The 18233-nt window shown below is 38.0% G+C and overlaps 1 protein-coding gene across 2 annotated transcripts in view; it reads right to left on the reverse strand.

Annotated features, from left to right (window-relative positions):
- LOC114309010 (protease Do-like 7) overlaps positions 1 to 18233 on the reverse strand; it is a 208423-nt gene that overhangs the window by 75741 nt on the left and 114449 nt on the right. The window lies entirely within an intron of this gene.

The raw sequence follows: 18233 nt of genomic DNA on the forward strand, positions 1-18233 counted from the left end.
CTTATCCTGGGTTTAGGAGGGGTGTTGGTTTATTCCAGCCAACCTCTAAGTTAGTTTTTCCAGCTAACTTAGAATAAAATGTTTGGTTATTCTGACCAAACGTCCTGCAGCTTGGATCCTTATCCTGAGCTTAGGAGGGGTGTTGGTTTATTCCAGCCAACCTCTAAGTTGGTTTTTCCAGCTAACTTAGAATAAAATGTTTGGTTATTCTGACCAAATGTCCTGTAGCCTGGATCCTTATCCTGGGCTTAGAAGGGGTGTTGGTTTATTCCAGCCAACCTCTAAGTTAGTTTTTCCAGCCAACTTAGAATAAAATGTTTGGTTATTCCGACCAAACGTCCTGCAGCCTGGATCCTTATCCTGGGCTTAGGAGGGGTGTTGGTTTATTCCAGCCAACCTCTAAGTTAGTTTTTCCAGCTAACTTAGAATAAAATGTTTGGTTATTCCGACCAAATGTCCTGCAGCCTGGATCCTTATCCTGGGCTTAGGAGGGGTGTTGGTTTATTCCAGCCAACCTCTAAGTTAGTTTTTTCAGCCAACTTAGAATAAAATGTTTGGTTATTCCGACCAAACGTCCTGCAGCCTGGATCCTTATCCTGGGCTTAGGAGGGGTGTTGGTTTATTCCAGCCAACCTCTAAGTTAGTTTTTCCAGCTAACTTAGAATAAAATGTTTGGTTATTCCGACCAAACGTCTTGCAGCCTGGATCCTTATCCTGGGCTTAGGAGGGGTGTTGGTTTATTCCAGCCAACCTCTAAGTTAGTTTTTTCAGCCAACTTAGAATAAAAATGTTTGCAATGTACCTAAACTTCACTAAGGCTAACTTTTACAGAGAACAACTCATGTTGAAAAGAATCGATTGTTTTATTGAGGAAAAAGAAATTACACATGTTTGAAAAGAAGAAAGCTAAAAATAAAATAACTTGAGATTGGCCGTGTTCCATGGCCTAGGGATTGCTTTGCCATCCTTGTTTTCTAGGTGGTATGCCCCTTTGCCTGCTAACCCAACCACTTTGTAAGGACCTTCCCAATTTGGCCCTAACTTGCCATCCCCTGGTATCAAGGTGTTTCCCATCACTTTGAGCAGTACCCAATCCCCGATCTTGAATTGTCTTGGATGCACCGCTTTGTTGTATTTCCTGGATAACTCTTGCTGGTATGAGGCAATGTGAACCAGTGCTCTTTCTCTTCTTTCTTCCGCAAGGTCGAGCTCCAATGCTATGGCTTCTCCGTTCAAGTCTAGATCAAAATTTTCACTTCGAATTGTGGGGAGGCCAACTTCTAGTGGGATTACTGCTTCCATACCGTAGGCTAAGGAGAATGGTGTTTCTCCTGTTGACCGCCGAGGTGTGGTGCGGTAAGCCCATAAAACATGAGGAAGTTCTTCCGCCCATTTGCCTTTGGCTTTCTCCAACCTTTTCTTCAACCCATCCAAGACTACCCTGTTTGAAGCTTCTGCCTGTCCATTTTCTTGGAGATATGCTGGTGTAGAATTATAGAACTCTATCTTGTATTCTTCACAAAAGCTTCTAAAGATTCTACCGTCGAACTGAGTGCCATTGTCTGAAATTTAGGCTTTTGGTATGCCAAACCGAGTGATGATGTTTTGCCAAACGAACTTCTTCACATCTTTTTCCTTGATTGATGCCAATGTTTCTGCTTCCACCCACTTTGTGAAGTAGTCTGTTGCTGCGAGAAAGAACTTCCTGTTGCCGGGTGCTGTTGGAAGTGGTCCTACTATGTCCAAGCCCTACATTGCGAAAGGCCATGGGCTAGTTAATGGTAGGAGTTCTCTAGCTGGTTGATGTATTTGGTGTGCGAATTTTTGGCAGTTCTCGCACTTCTTCACATATTTCTCTGAGTCTGCCTGCATGTATGGCCACCAGTATCCTTGTGAAATGGCCCTGTAAGCTAGCGATCTTCCTCCTTGATGGCTTCTACATACCCCTTCGTGTATCTCGTACAAGAATGCTTCCACTTTGCTGGGGTGGACACACTTTAGATAGGGTCCTGAGAACGAACTTTTGTATAATGTCAAAGATGGGGGGAGCCAAAATCGCTGTGACTTTGCTCTAATTTTGTTGGCTTCTTTCTTTTCTTCCGGTAGGATGCCGTCTTTCAAGAATAGTATGATGGGATCCATCCACGAGGGGCCTAGTTCTGCGCAACATACCTCTTCTACTTCGGGGTCCTCAATGCTTGGTCTAGGTAGGTAGTCGATCAGTAGTGGATGAGGGATGGAGGTGTCTGCCATTAAGGCGAAGCCGGCTAGTTCGTCCGCTCTGCTGTTCTCCTCCCTGCCTATCTGTTCTATCCTCACTACTTCAAATTTCTTGATTTCTGTTCTGACCAATTCTTGGTACTTGGCCATCCTATCATCCTTTGCTTTATAGTCGCCAGAAATTTGGTTTACCACCAACTGTGAGTCACTGTAGACCATTAATTCGGTGGCCTTCATATGGTATGCTGATTTGAGTCCTGCTAGAAGTGCTTCATATTCCGCTTCGTTGTTTGATGCTGGGAAGCCAAGGTTGATTGCTTGCTCCACAACCAGACCGTCTGGTGAGATGAGGACTATGCCAAGTCCTGCACCATGCCGGTTGGATGCTCCATCCACAAAGAGCTTCCACATCTCTCCAACGAACAACTTCCAGCAAGTGGAGGGGTCGGATGATGTCATGGGGTCAAGAATGTTGCTGGGGTTTTCTTCAAGGTCCATGCTTGCTGTCTGCCTCTTGCTATCTGATTGAACCAAGTCTTTATTTGTTGGTGAGTCTTGGTTTGTTGTAGCTTGGTTTGCTTCTTCCTTTCTGTCTATAGTCTGGTCTGCCTTGGAGCCTGACTGAGTACCTTCTGCTAGGGGTTGCGCTATTCCGGCGTCAACTTCCATCCCTAGCTCGGTTATGTCAGTTAGGTCGACTGGGTAGATATGATGACTTCCAGGAGTAAACTCTGCGACGAAGTCTGCCAAAGATTGGGCCTTTACTGCGGTTCTGGGTTGGAACTTGATGTCGAATTGTCCCAACTCTACTGCCCACTTTAAAATTCGCCTAGAAAAGTTCGCCCTTTCAAACAGAGCTTTTAGTGGGAAAGCTGTGAGGACGACTATGGTGTGGGCGTGAAAGTAGTGTGCCAATTTCCTGGAGGCCATCATTAAGGCCAATACTAATTTTTCCAGTGGCAAATACCTTGTTTCGGCTCCTAGTAATGTCTTGCTGACATAATTGATGGGCAGATGCTAGATTCCTTCTGCACGAACCAATACTGCGCTAATTACGTGCTGAGAGACTACCAGGTACAAGAAGAGTTCTTCTCCAGGTACTGGGGTGACCAGCAATAGTGGAGAAGACATATATTCCTTCAAGCTTTCCAGAGCTTGGTCGCATTCTTCGTCCCATTCGAACTTGGCTTTTAGTGTACGGAAGAATGGTCGTAGTCTGTCTGACGACTGGCTTATGAACCGATTGAGCGCAGCTGCCATGCCGGTGAGATGCTGCACTTCTTTTACCGAGTTTGGTCTCTCCAAATCCTGGATTGCTTTGATCTGAGAGGGGTCTGCTTCTATACCTCGGTTGGTCACAAGGAAGCCTAGGAATTTGCCAGATCCTACTCCGAATGCACACTTAGATGCATTGAGGCGCAACTTGTGCTTCTTCAGGATTTCAAACATCTCTCCTAAGTCGTTGAGATGGTCATTCTCATCCTTGCTTTTGACCACCATGTCGTCGATGTAAGCCTCCATTGTTCTGTTTAACAATGGTTCAAACATCTTGGTGACCATCCGATGGAATGTTGCCCCTGCGTTCTTTAGGCCAAAGGGCATGACCTTGTAACAGTATAGTCCTCTTGGAGTTGTAAAGGATGTGACCTCCTAGTCTGGCTCATGCATGGCGATTTGGTGGTAGCCTCTGTATGCATCCAGAAAGCTAAGTCGGTTGTGCCTTGTTGTTAGGTCTACCAGTTGATCTATCCGTGGTAGAGGAAAGTTGTCTTTTGGGCACGCCTTGTTGACTGTTTTATAGTCGACGCAGACACGCCACTTGCCATTCTTTTTTGGCACTACAACTGTGTTGGAGATCCATCTTGGGTAGTGCATTTCTCTAATTGCTCCTGCCTCCAGCAGGTTACCTACTTCTTCCGCCACTATCTCAGCATGGTGGAGTGCTGATCTGTGTGTTCGTTGGATGATTGGTCTGGCAGATGGGTGGACATTAAGATGGTGACTGATGAAGTTTGGATCAATGCCTGGCATGTCGTAGGGTGTCCAGGCAAACACTTCGATGTTGGAGGTTAAGAATTTTAAGACCTCTAATCTCTCAGTGCTGGACAACGACGAACCGAGCAAAAAGAACTTATCCGGGTTCTTTTCATCTATTCTTACCTCTACCAAGTCCTCCACTGCTTTTTGATCAGCCGCTTTGCTGACATCTGCGAATAGCTCATTGCTCTCAGGTTCTTCCACCGAATTAACGTATCCTTTGGCAGCGCGGCTGCCGTTCACCGTGACGAAGCATTGTTTTAACATGATCTGATCTCCATAGACTTCTTTAATTACCCCGGTATCGTTGGGGAACCGCATTACTTGGTGGTAGGATGACGCCACTGATCGCATGGCATGCAGCCATGTTCTGCCCAAGATGATGTTGTAAATGGAGGGGACCTTCAATACCCAGAACTCCACTTATTTCGTCACGCTTCCTGCTCTGACTGGAAGAATTATTTTACCGACGGGCCATTCTAGCATGGAGTTGAATCCAATTAGGGGAGATACGGTAGGCGCCAAGTCTTTGTCTTGTAGCTTCAGTTGTTTAAATGTTTCGTAGTACATGATTTCACATGAACTACCCTGGTCAATCAGAATCCGCTTGACGTCAAAATCCTTGACTCGGAGAGTGACGACCAGGGCATCATTGTGAGGGCAGTATATTCGTTCCAAGTCTTTATCCGAAAAAGACATGATGTTTGTTGCCTCTGTCTTCCCCTTCTTGATGGCAGGTTGGGCACTTAGCACCTCTCTAAAGTGCTCAGCCTTTTTGATTGATCCCCTGAGCTCGCATACACGCTCAGGTTCAAAAACTCCATGTATCACATTGATAATGCCTTGAGGCGGGGCGTCGATTGGCATCCCATTGGGGTTATTATGGTCTTGGGGGGCTGGCTGCGTCCTTCCTTCAATGTATTTATCCAAGTGACCTGCCGCCACCAACTCCTCCAGGTGCTGTCTTAATGGTGTGTAATTCTCAGTGCGGTGCCCCTTTTCTTTATGGAAGGTGCACCGCGATCTTTCGTCGTAATCTTTCTGTGCTTCTCCTAGCTTGGCTGGCCACTTGACGAAAGGCTCATCTCTTATTTCACTCAGAATCAGATATATCGGTTTCTTGAACACCGTGGTTATGGCAGTGCGGATTCTCAACCATCTTTTATTCGAGTCTTCTTCGTTATCTCGTTTGCCACGTCCGTTTCTGTTCGGTCGATCTGCCGTATTAACCTTTGCTGAGGTCTTCTTTTCTGGTACTGTGGTCGCCCCAGATTTCACTTTGGCTCGTGAGCCATCCTCTTCTACCCTGATGTGCTGATGCACTCTTTCCATCAGGGCTTCCATGGTGAGGGGTGGCGTCATGGTGATTGAGTCCCTTAGTCTGTTCCCGACTGGAAGGCCTCTTTTATATTGTGCAATGGCGAGATTGGTGGGGCAGTCCCCAATCTGATTGAATGTCTTCCAGTAGCGACTATTGTAGGATCTAAGGGTCACTTTATCGCCCATGTCGATGGAGAGTAGCTGGTCGATTTCCACCGGGGTTTTAGTGTTTGTTCGGAACCTTGTTACGAACGCCTCTGCCAATTGCGCCCAAGAGGCTATGTTCCCTCTGGAAGTTTCTCGAACCAAGTCAAGCCTAGGTCGCCAAGGCTGGATGGGAAGAGTATGCACATTAAGGCCTTGTTTCGCCTGTATACAGCCATGACCTGGCGAAAGTGACTCAAGTGTGAGTAGGGATCCGTCTTTCCTTCATATGTAGTGAATTTGGGCTGAAGGAAGCCTGATGGTAGGGGCGCGTTTTGAATCGCCGGAACAAATGGCGAAGTCTGCAGCCTTGCTAATGCTTTGTCCGTTGGTTCGTAGGCAAGGCGCGGTATTGGCATTCCAACCTCGACGCTTCCATGCGTCCGAGGAGCCAACCGCTGTAAGGCAGAAACTCTGTGTGGATCCCGTGACCTGGCATCCTCCTTGCATCGTGCTTTTTCTTCGAGCACGGTTCGTAAGTCGGATGATCTGGGTAACTCCGTCTGTCTAGATCTGGTTTGGTGCGTATGTGAGGGCCAATACGTGCTTCCTTCAGTGTATGATCTTTCAGATCTCGTCCTCTCAGACCTGGAGTGGCGAGTTCTGGAAGACCTGGATTGAGTATCGCCTGTCCTGACGCTTCTGCTCTCTCCTTGCGAGGGTGTGGTATTCCTACTATGATTTTCTGAGCGGCGAGGGGGCGTCTTGTTTTTGCGCCCCTCTCCTGTCGCCACTTCTTTTCTCTTCATCTGGCGCTTTAAGGCTTCCATGTCCGCCGCCATCTTCCTTATTAATTCATCTTGCTCCTTCACGCGGTCTTCCAGAGCTTGAGGATCAATCCTCCGTCTTTTCCTGTCAGGACTTTGCGAGCAAGATTGACGGGGACTGTGAGTCCGTCTTCCCCTAGTATCTCTCCTGGGGTTATGCCGTTGGGGCTCCAAATCTGCCATGGGAGGGATAGAAGGTAATCCTTCACACCTTGCTCCCCCATTTGGAGTTTGCCCGTCGATGGCGGAATGTGGCAATTCTTCAATGTGCGCCATTGTTTGTAAAGAGGAGAAGTTTTAGTCAAGAGGTTTTGTTCTGTCTACAATTCCCACAGATGGCGCCAATTGTACGGGAAAGAAATAAACCTTCTCGTATAATCTTGTTGACCAAGTCTACTCTCCTCCGTACGTCGTCGCTTTATCACCTGAAAACACAAACGTGAGCTAGCCGGCGGGTGTGTGCCGGAAACCTCTCCGATGCCTAAGTCAGCAAGCTTGACAAATAGACAAAACTCTGTGTATTCAGAAAGCAAAATTGTATGTTACCTCTCCAAAGGTGATGTTTGTGAGCTTTTATAGGTTTCGTGTGACACAATCCTAGTAGGACTTCTACTCCTCCATGTAGAGTCCTCCTAGGATTCATACTCCTGAAAGATAATGCTTATCCTTCAACACCCCCCTCACTGCTTAAACCAAGTGAGATGGTTTTTATAATGGTCGAACTCCAACATGACCGAAGTAAACATGACTATGCATAGCCGCAGAATAAGCTGAACTAACTCTTCTTTTTACTGCTCTTACGTCGGCTTCTCATGTACAACCCATGGCGTAGTTAGACCGAACTAATATGTCATGACCGGTGTAACTTCCAAGACCGGTCTTACCCCAAAGTACTGTTTAGACTGATCTAACTTCGATCTTCTATTGGACCGGACTATCTTCACGGCCTCCGGACCGGACTAACTTCAAAATATCCACACGACCGGAGTAACTTACATGGCCATTTTACTCGGCCCTTTGTACTTCGGCTCAAAATGGCCCATTACCCAGCTCCGCCCAATTTTCACAAAAATTACCCTTTCAATGTGTATATCAAATATTTGAAGATATTAATAGTCTTAAAATCATGGTATTATTGTGAAAATAGGCTTACATGTGTAGTTTATATCATTAAATGAAGGATTGAAGATTTCTTTTTGGCCTTTGAATCTGCCAGAAAAGTTGTACGAATTTTTAGACAATTTTATACTCAAAATTTTGAGATGAATTCTCTACAAAGTTGTTGAGAATGATGTCTAGTTCATCCACAAATTTTTGCAACAATTATCGAGTTTTGTACGAATTTATACAAATTTTTAATTAAATCTGGAGCTATAAGATAGATTTACTATACGTTTGAAAATTCATTAAAAATTCTATATTAAACCAAATTTGGTAATTTCTAAACAAAAAATAGAATTTGAGAAGTCTAGTTTCATAATAATTTTTTAGATTATGGAATGGATTTATAAATTTAAGTATGGAATTAATTTAAGAAAATGTGATAAATCTATGTCATAAACTTTCTTGGAATTTTTCAGAATTATTTATAATTTATTTTTGGAAAATGCTTTCTGAAAAATGACCATAACATGTTTATTGAGTATTCTGTAAATTTATATGAATTTTAGAGTTGTATAAGTAATTTAATTATAATTTTAATTGCGAGATATGCATTCTAAAAATTCTGGCAGATTAAGGAGGAATAAAAAATTATCTCTTCAATTGTTTATTTGGACTAAAAATTTAACATTGTGCTAGTCTAATCTTGTAGATTAAAAATCTATGTATGTGTGTAATTATGATTTTTTGGTATCTACATTATTATTTCATACCATGGTTTAAATAAATTGTTTATTTAAATTTTGTACATTTGTTTACTATTGTGTGACATGTGTAATATTTTATGTTGGGAATTTTAATAAGTTAGTATAACATTATTGGTAATTAAATGTTGAATTATTGTGAATATCACAACAAGTAAAGAAACACGAAATTTAACCAATGATACATTAAAATTTAAAAGTGATGAGATGAGCTGGTTTAGAATCTTGCGTAAGTGAGTTGCGAACCCTATCATGGCACGGGAAAGTATTTCGGCTCTTATTGGTGTAGCCGATATAAGGTTGGTGGTGCGGGTGTCACAACATAGACCGTTCCCTTGGGGCAGATCGTGATGTCACGACTCGGATATGTAAGCCTGGTGCGTGGGCATCATTGGTAGTTACAGTAAGCAACATTTAAACATTTGACCAAGGGGGAGTCAGAATTGCCCGCGGCCATTGCTTAGCGGTTGAGTGGAAATAGTGCTCCGCAGAGAGTAACTTAAACTTATCTGATAAACTAAATCTATGAAAATTTAAAAAGAAAGGTGGGCATATTCCCTATGATGAAATATTGTTTCCGTTTGTTATATTTTTTTATTTGATTTATTATTATCTATTGTTATTATTTCAACTGATAACCTTCCTTTTATACTTACTAAATGTTACTTGTTATTCTGTTACTACACATTATTTATAAATTATGAGTATTATTATCGGGGTGGGTATTTTCGGTTTGTAGTATCTTATTGAGCTTGTCAGTCACTAGCATTCCCGTTGCCCTGGCGTTTTATGTCAGGTACCGAAGAAACCGAAGGAAACACCGAGGCCTTGCAAGGCAACACTCAGTCTTGGTTAGCTTGAAGAGTGCCCAAGATTCATGAACCATTTTTCTAAGTTTCTAGTTTTTTTGGGGTTATATTCGTGTTGTTTTTATGTAGTAAGACTAAGTTTTAAGTTTTTATTGGAGTTGTAATTTAAGAATTTTAATTTCTGGGTTGTTATTTAATGCTAGTAATATTAGTGACAACATTGATGAGGGTTAGTTATTAACAAAATTGATTTTAAGTTCTAGGTCTCATTATGATGTCCTCAAATCTTGGGGCGTCACAAGAGCCTCTCTCTCTCTACATTTGGACCTAGGTCCTTTGATCTCTCCACCCTACTCCCTTTTATAAAAAGGCGGAGCTTCTCAAGATCTTCTCTTTGAACCGATTAGAGTTGGATTTCAGCACTTTTGGGGTTTCTTTCTTGCTTGGCTCATCTTCTCTCTTTGAGGTAACGACTTTCTACACTTTGTTATGAGTTTTAACTTAGTTGTTAGTGATTGTGTAACGATGGTGGGTTTTGGAAGAATTTTGAACAAACCTAGGGTTTGGGTATAAAATGGAAAGATGGCTTTTGGTGAATGAGGTGAAAATGATTGTGAGGTTTGAAAATGATGTTGTTTGGTGTCAAAATAGTTAATTTTGGTACTTGGTTGAGATTTAGGGAAAGCGGGAGTTTGCCCTAGAATGAGCATTGTATTTATTTTGTATAAATAAATGAAATTGATGTTGTAAACTTGGAATTGGACAAGTATTGAAATGGATGATGAAATTGAATTGATGATATGTCTTATCTTTGGAAATTTGAAATTGAATTGATGATATGTCTTATCTTTGAAAATTTGAATAAATTATATGTCTTGAGAATATATATCTGTTTAGAAATATCTATATTGGGCTATCGGTGGAGGATAGCTTTGAATATTGTAGAAATTGCATGTGGATTAGGTAAATTAAAACTCTCCCATGGTTGATTATCATTGAATATGATTATGTTGTAAATACATTGTATATGTATGTTTATTTTGGAGTGAAAAGGGGATGTATTCTATGTGTGATTATGTGTTTATATATATTGCATATGTATGTTTGTTTAAAAGGAGAAAGGGGATGGACTCCGTTATAATTAAGTTGGTCAGAGTGTCCAGGGTGAAAGTCTCGAAATCTATACATGAGTGCCAATCCCGCGGACGAAATATCCGTAAAATGGCAAGAATGAAATCTATACATGGATGCTGATTCCGCAGACGAAATATCCGTAAAATGGCAAGATTGAAATCTATACATGGATGCTGATTCCGCAGACGAAATATTCGTAAAATGGCAAGATTGAAATCTATACACAGGTGCCGATCCCGCGGATGAAATATTCGTAAAATGGAAAATTAGAAATGTTATGTGTTGATTGTGAAATTGTTAGACCATTGAGTTGTAGTTTAATTTGGATCATTGGAAGATAATGGAAATTGACTCATGTATTGAATTGAATTGGAGGAAAATGAATTAGAATATGGAATTGGTATTCTAAGGCAATATATAGTATGAATGTTTTATCCTGGGCATTGTATATGCACGTACACTTATATCTTTGTTAAATCACATATATCGTGTTAGATTATTCCTACTGGGCTGTGACTCACCCTATTTGGGAAAAACATTTTCAGGTAATGATGGCATGCCTCCACTAAAGTAATAGCATTTGAGGGATCTTCGGGAAGCAAGAGCTTCTTGTTTTTGTTAAATTTTGTATAGCCTAGGGCTTGATTGTAAGGGCTAGTTCCACTTTTGTTGTAACCAAGCCAAGGCTTGGAAAGGTGTAAACCCGGAGGGCATTTATTTATGTTAGACTTTTTTGTATTATGAACTTCATGTAATAAAAAGGCTATTACACTCTGATTAATGTTGTTACATGTATGCTTCCGGGATGTATTTATCATATTATTTTGAGAGCGTTACATTTTCAGCCACTATTTTGGGCTTATTATAGACTGTTTTAGGGCTGTCATACTCTATTTAATTAGTTTAAGCTTTGATTAGTTCATTTGTTGTAGCATTAGTCTTTGTATATAGTTTGCATCATGTTGTTCTTAGCCTTTCTTTGTTTAATTTCCATGGTAATAACCTCATTTTAAGAATTAACTTGCCACTACTTTCTTCCATTTGAGAGTTGTTTCAAACGGTTGATGGTTATTCAACACATGAACTAGAGATTTACGCTTAATGGCTTAATCTCTACGACGATTTATTGTTAACGGCGTAATCTCTCTTTCATGTTGAGAATTACTTCCCATTTGATGATTCTCTCCTTTTAGAGGACTTAATCATTACTTCGGACAAATGGACTAAAGAATAGAAATGATTGAAAGAATTGGTTTAAATGCAATCAACACACTTAAAGAAAATGAGTCATCTTGCTTAGGCTTGGCTAGACGTTATGCCAAGTTAATCAAGTTAAGAATGATTATGCACTAATTCATGGTGTTTTGATGATTCTTGAAGTATCTTTACTACCCCCTTTGAGTTCATTCCATGATAAGAGGGAAGGGTGGTCATATTCATTGCATTTCATTGATTTTTGTCTAAAATTGTATCCGGAATCATCAAGCAATCAATTTGCTCATTGATGATTTTGGAAACAATTCTAGCCTTCTCTTGAGGCTTTTCCATGATAGAGAAGTAGGGCTGTTCAAAAATCTGTTTAGACCGGTAATCCGGACCAAACCAGACCAAACCATACAGTTTGGTTTGATTTCTTAAGAATCGGTTTGGTTTCGATTTAAGAAATATGAGAACCGTATAAACGGTTCGGTTAATGGATTTTATGAAAAAATCACGGTTTGAACCGAACTGAACCAAATTTTAAAAAATATATATAGATATATATATATATATATAATATCAAGTTTTACTTTTATTAATTGGTTTTTTGTAATTTTAATGATATTAGGATGATATAGATATGTAATGTTGAGTAATGCCTTAATATTATTAGTTTTTATCATGAGTTAAATGCAATTAGTTTGAGTAATTATTTTGTTAATATTAACAATTTATTCTTATAAATAGAAAATTTTGGAACTGTGAACCAAACCGAAACTGAACCGTTAGGATCAATTCGGTTCTTAGATTTTCTCAAAACCAAACCAATCCAGACCGTGTACACCCCTATAGAGAAGGAAAGAAGGGATAAACAGAGCTTGAACAACTCTGCCTGCACTGTTTTCACTTCAAAACACAAAACAGAGTTTTGTACAAAATTGAGGCATGGCCGGCCTTCTCTATACCCGACTGAGCTTCATTGAGGGCCGGCCGGCCCTCAAAGTTTGGTCAACGGTGTATTTTTATAGAAAACAGAGGGCAGTGGCTGAGGTGAAATAGAGCAAGCTTGGAGCAGACATGGTTGTTCTTAAACATTGTGCATGTGCATGCATGCAACCCTTGCGCATCCTTGCTTACGTTATGATCATTGAAATTAATTTAATTTAATGTTGTTTATTATAATTAGTCTCGTTAATTATTAATTGTTGTAATTATTATTTTATTTATTTGTAATTGTTGTAATTAATTAGCTTAGATAGCTAGTTTATTTATCTTGGTTATCCTTGTTGTAATAGCATAGTTAGCTAGTTAATTAGCCTTGCTTATTTTTTCATTCATTCGATTTTGTAATAATTAGTTTAATTCGGCTTTCTGGACTTTGATTTGCACTCTCTTGCATGAGAGCAATGTTATAATAATGTGTATGTTTTCCAACCCCACGTCTTTCTTCCTTTTACTTACTTGCTTACGATGGTTAGTATAGGGCATCATGTTTCATTAGCATTGTTATGTTTTGTCTCCATTTGTCTTGCATGCATATAAGGTTCGGCTCATCATGCTAAGCCGATATCAATGTCCAAATTCATTTACTTGAATACGTGCTCTCTTGCATGTCTTGAATGAAATCATATGCCATGTTCATAGCCAAACCTATAAAATACATAATGTGTGTGTTGCATTAGTCGTATTGCTTAAATTAGGAACATGCATATTTTGCTAACTCTTTCATCTTTTGGCTCGGAGTTAGGTGAGCTTTTGTCGTTTTAGCATATTGCATCGGACGTTTATGTTGCCATGTCCAAAGCATAAATACCATGAGGCTAATTGCTTAAATGATATAACTGTTTGAATGCCTGTGGATGAAGGCTAGATGCTTGAACTGGGATGGTTTGATTAAGGCCTCGTTTGGGAACAGGCCTTTTTAGTAACTTTTTGAGTTTTTGGCTAAAATGTGATGTAAAAAAAACTAGTATGTTTGGGATGACTTTCTGAATTTTTACGAAAAGATGTGCAAAAAGTAGAGAGAAAATGGAATCTTTGACTTTTTAGTATGAGTTGTTGACTTTTTGATTTTTTTAGTTACTTTTTGACTTTTTTGCTAAAATAGCCACTTGCCAAACGAGGCCTAAATGTCCATTTTAGCCCACTTTTTCAAGTGGCAAATTCACAAAACAATTTCAAAACAAAACATGAGATCAAATGTTCAAATTCTCGCAAGTTAGTCTATATTTGTGTGCGCGCCACATAGCACATAATAGCTAATAATCCAAACAAGAGCATATAATGTAAATAAGAAACACATCACAATTAGTAGAGGCCGATCTTTGATCGGGCGAGTGGGGTGCTCAATTCATGACCTTCCCCTTTGGTACCTAAGTTCCCGAGTCGAGACAGTTTGGTAATGACAAACTAATAGCCTTTGGCACGAGTCTTGGGTTTCCTAAATTTCTCAAAAATATTTAGGTGGCGACTCTAAAATCTGGTAAAGCAGTCTATTTTTGGCATTTGATTCAAACATCGATTTTTCCAAAAGAATTGCCGAATTTGGACTCTTTTTGTGTTTTCACTATTTCACATTGCACCTGTAAAATTAGATTTAGAACCACAAGTGGAGTCCGAACTGTAGAGCTATTCGCCTTCCGAAAGGAGTACGGAAAGTCGGGCTACAACTGCTCGTTCAAGTACAGAAGCTGAATACCGTGCTCTTGCTGATACTACTTAGGAGCTTCTCTGGCTTCGTTGGCTTCTTGCTCACATGGATGTTACCCCCTGTAGTGCTACTGACCTTTATTGTGACAATCAGAGTGCTATTTAGATTACTCACAATGATGTTTTTCATGATCAGACCAAACACATTGAGATTGACTGCCACTATTCGCCAACATGTCACTCATGGTACTGTTTATCTACATCCGATCTCTTCTACTGATCAACCTGCTGATATCTTCACCAAAGCTCATCCTCCTGGCCGCTTCATTGAATTTTTTTCAATCTCAAGTTGGTAGATGTTTATCCTCCTTAAGTTTGAAGAGGGCTGTTAATGTATATTTATATGTTTAATGTAATCTATATGTTTCGATAGTTGTTAATCTGATAGACCATGTATATCTATATAGATAGATACGTATGTATGTTTAGATAGCTATGATTTCTCCTATATAAAGGAGACCATGTACATTGGTTTTAAATAATACATTTTACCCCTCCCCCCTCCACACACACTCTCTCTTTCTCTCTCTTAACTTGTTTAATACCATAATTATGATTATAGAAAACTTTTTACTCTTAGGTACAAGTGATCCTAGCTTCTTGCATTATCAAGTGATGCTTCAATAGTTTTTGTTTTTGTTTTTGTTTTGTTTGTTTTTGTTTTGGATTCATGATGCTTCAATAGATTTAAGCAATGATAAGAGGTTGGTGTTGTTGTGTACACCAACATTGCATTTTATCTTTATTTTATCAACTTTTATGAATATATCACCAATTAGCAATTGTTAACCGAAAGAGAATTGTTATCGAAAAACATACAAATCTCATAGGGATGCCACATACGATAATAAAACTTACTTGTAACTGGACTTGTGAAAATAAAGGGTTACACTTTTCTTATATTCATATTTCAATATGAGAAAATTTGATAGGCTCATAGAGCCCGCCACATGTTTCGTTTTAATAATTCGAACTGTTTATATTTTAAGATTTGTTGAGTAGAATAATTACGCAAAAAATAAGATGATCAGATATCGATAGCTATATATTTGAATCAAATTTGTATTACAAAAAATTAATGGTTATTCTTGAAATTATATTTGTCATCTATTTTTTAAAACAAAAATAATCAAAACATATAGTTATCGATGTTTAATCGGATTTGGGGTGGTTGCTGTACGGGGGTGCACAGCAGCCACTGTTATGCAGCTAAATGGGCTCATTTTAGAGCCCAATTCAATAATCCAAACTGTTCATATTTTAGAATACATTAAGTACAACATACCTGCAAAAAATCAAGTTAATCAGATATCGTTTACCCATTAATCCACTCACATTTGTATTTACAAAAATAAATAACAATTGTAATTTAAAGTATTAAAATGAATACAAATATGAGTGGATGAAAGGGTAAACGATATCTGATTAAGTTAATTTTTTGCAAGTATGTTGTACTTAATGTATTTTAAATTATGAACAATTCGGATTATCGAAATGGGCCTATTTAACTGCACAACAGTGGCTGATGTGCATCCCCGCACAGCAGCCACCCCAAATCTAGTTTAATCATCTTAATTTTTTACATGAATATTCTAATCAATTAATCTAAAAAAGTGAATAGTTCAAATCATCAGAATCTGTTATAAAATGAGCTTATCAAGTCCAAACACTCTCTTAAATTGAAATGACAACTTGAGATAAACTAAATTCTAAAATAAAATATCATAAACAACTCAATCAACACATTTTATGGTAAGCCTAGTTTGTGAGATTCAGAGTCATAAAACATTATTGCAACAAAAGATTATGTACTATATAAGCAAGTTATAATATTTGTGGGGTTGATTAGTATAAATATCATAATTAAATTCTTTTAAATTGTGTTTGTTCATGAATTTTTTGAGTGATTTGAAAAAAAAAAAGGGAAAATATATGTAAAACGTAGGGGAAATGTAATTAGATTTCATTCCCATTTCACCTCCAAATTTATGAACCAAACACCATCCTAAGGCCATAAATAAAAAATAAAAATGAGTCATAATCAAACATTATACATAAGGTACAACTAAAATAATTTCATAACCAACATCACAATTAGTGATAATAAACACTACAATGTATATAACCAAGTCCTAATCAAATTATAATCAATATTATAATAAATCATAACCAAATATCACAAAGAGGTAATTATGGTACGCATAGAATTTCCAATGAAACATTGGTTACAAAAGATTAGGTTTATGCAATGGCAATATAACAATATACATATTTAGAATTTTTTGTTTTTTAAAATTTACTCATAAAAATCAAATGAACAATTTAAATACATTCAAGATGTGGACCTTACAATACAAGTCAAGTCAAATCACATCTTATTTTTTAAAATACAAAGCCTGTATCATAATAATAATAAAAAAAAAGCACACGGAACGACACTATAAAGGTCTATTTTTATAATTAGATTAAAAGTTAGTTTTTTTTTCTTTTTTAATTTTTTTTAAATCACATCATATTTATATTTTTTAATTAAAAATTATTAAAAGTTGACTTTTAATTTATTTTCTATTGGTTTCGATGAATCAAAAACAAGCAAAAAGGAAAGAGAGAAAAATGAGGAGGTAATGAGTCAAAACTATCAGCCGGAGCTTTGATTTTTTTTTTTTTTATAGTAATTTTGTTATTAGGCGAAGAATTACAAGGACAACTAAAGTTGTGTTTGGCAACTGAATTTCTAATATTTAATAATTGATATAAAAAAGTGTGTAAAAAAAAAATCATTTGACATTTTGTAATACATTTTTGATTTTAAATTTTTTTTGATTTGTTTCCAAACACAACCTAACAAAAATATATAACAAACTATTTGCATCTTGCACCTTTCAAGAATTTCTAGTACTACTCAAAAAATCCTGTAGGTGTTAACAATAAAGAGTTTTGTTGCTTAAATGCGGACGTTTTAGAACTTGCATACCTAGTTCAAGATGGAGGAATTGTTGATCATTTATGACTTTTAACACAGAGAATTAATTGTGTATGCTTAAAAGGAACCGTCACTAGTTCGAATCTTGTCCCAGTAAAAAGGACTTTTCATAAATTTATAGGTGTCGAATGATAATTAGACAAAAATTATAACTTGCATTGATTGAAAATGAAGTACAATTGATAATCTAAGAGAATTAAGCTAAGAAGTTAGACTAGTTACAGCTATGAAGTTATGATAAATAAGCTATGATAAATAAACTATAATGCTAAGATAGAGTAATTAAGCTATGAAGCTAAAATAGATAAGCTATGAAGCTAAGATAAATTGGAAAATGTGTATTAAAAGACTCTTGATCGAGTGTTTAGTCGGGGACCTCTTCAATATTACACTTGGAGTCCTTTATATAGTGTTAGGAAAGTCTGTAATTCCACTCAATTGCTAAAAATGTGACAGCCCTTCCTGGTGACATATATCTTTGATGCTAAGCTTGATCACTCAAGAATAGGTAGCTAATGCCTATCCTCGTAATTTTGACTTTGTTTACCACGCTCTAAAGAGCTGCTACATGTCCTTTTTTATTTGAATTTGATTTTATTCGACTTAATTTGAGGGAAAAAAACCATTTGGATTAATTCTCAAGCCTTTTCATTTGCCATATATGCTTATCCATACAAATCCTCAATCTTACTTGATTTGGGGATTTGATCCCTATTTTGTAGCCTTATTGTTGATTTCACCAAATTTTCAACCCCATGTAATTTTTATTCATAGCAATCATTTAGCAACAAATTAAGAGATAAGGCACCAAAATAGGAGATAAGCCTCGACAACCTCCTATTTATTAAGAACGGTTAAGGCTCACCTTATCAAATCAAATCAAAATTAATTAATTAATTAATCTAATGACTTGGCTAATTTAATTAATTAAAATAAATCAACTTCAGCCGCCACTCTATTGATCTTGGTGGGAGGTCCCATAAAA

The sequence above is a fragment of the Camellia sinensis genome, chromosome 1 (genome assembly GCF_055761805.1).
Source record: "Camellia sinensis isolate YWXY chromosome 1, ASM5576180v1, whole genome shotgun sequence".
Taxonomy (NCBI): Eukaryota; Viridiplantae; Streptophyta; class Magnoliopsida; order Ericales; family Theaceae; genus Camellia; species Camellia sinensis.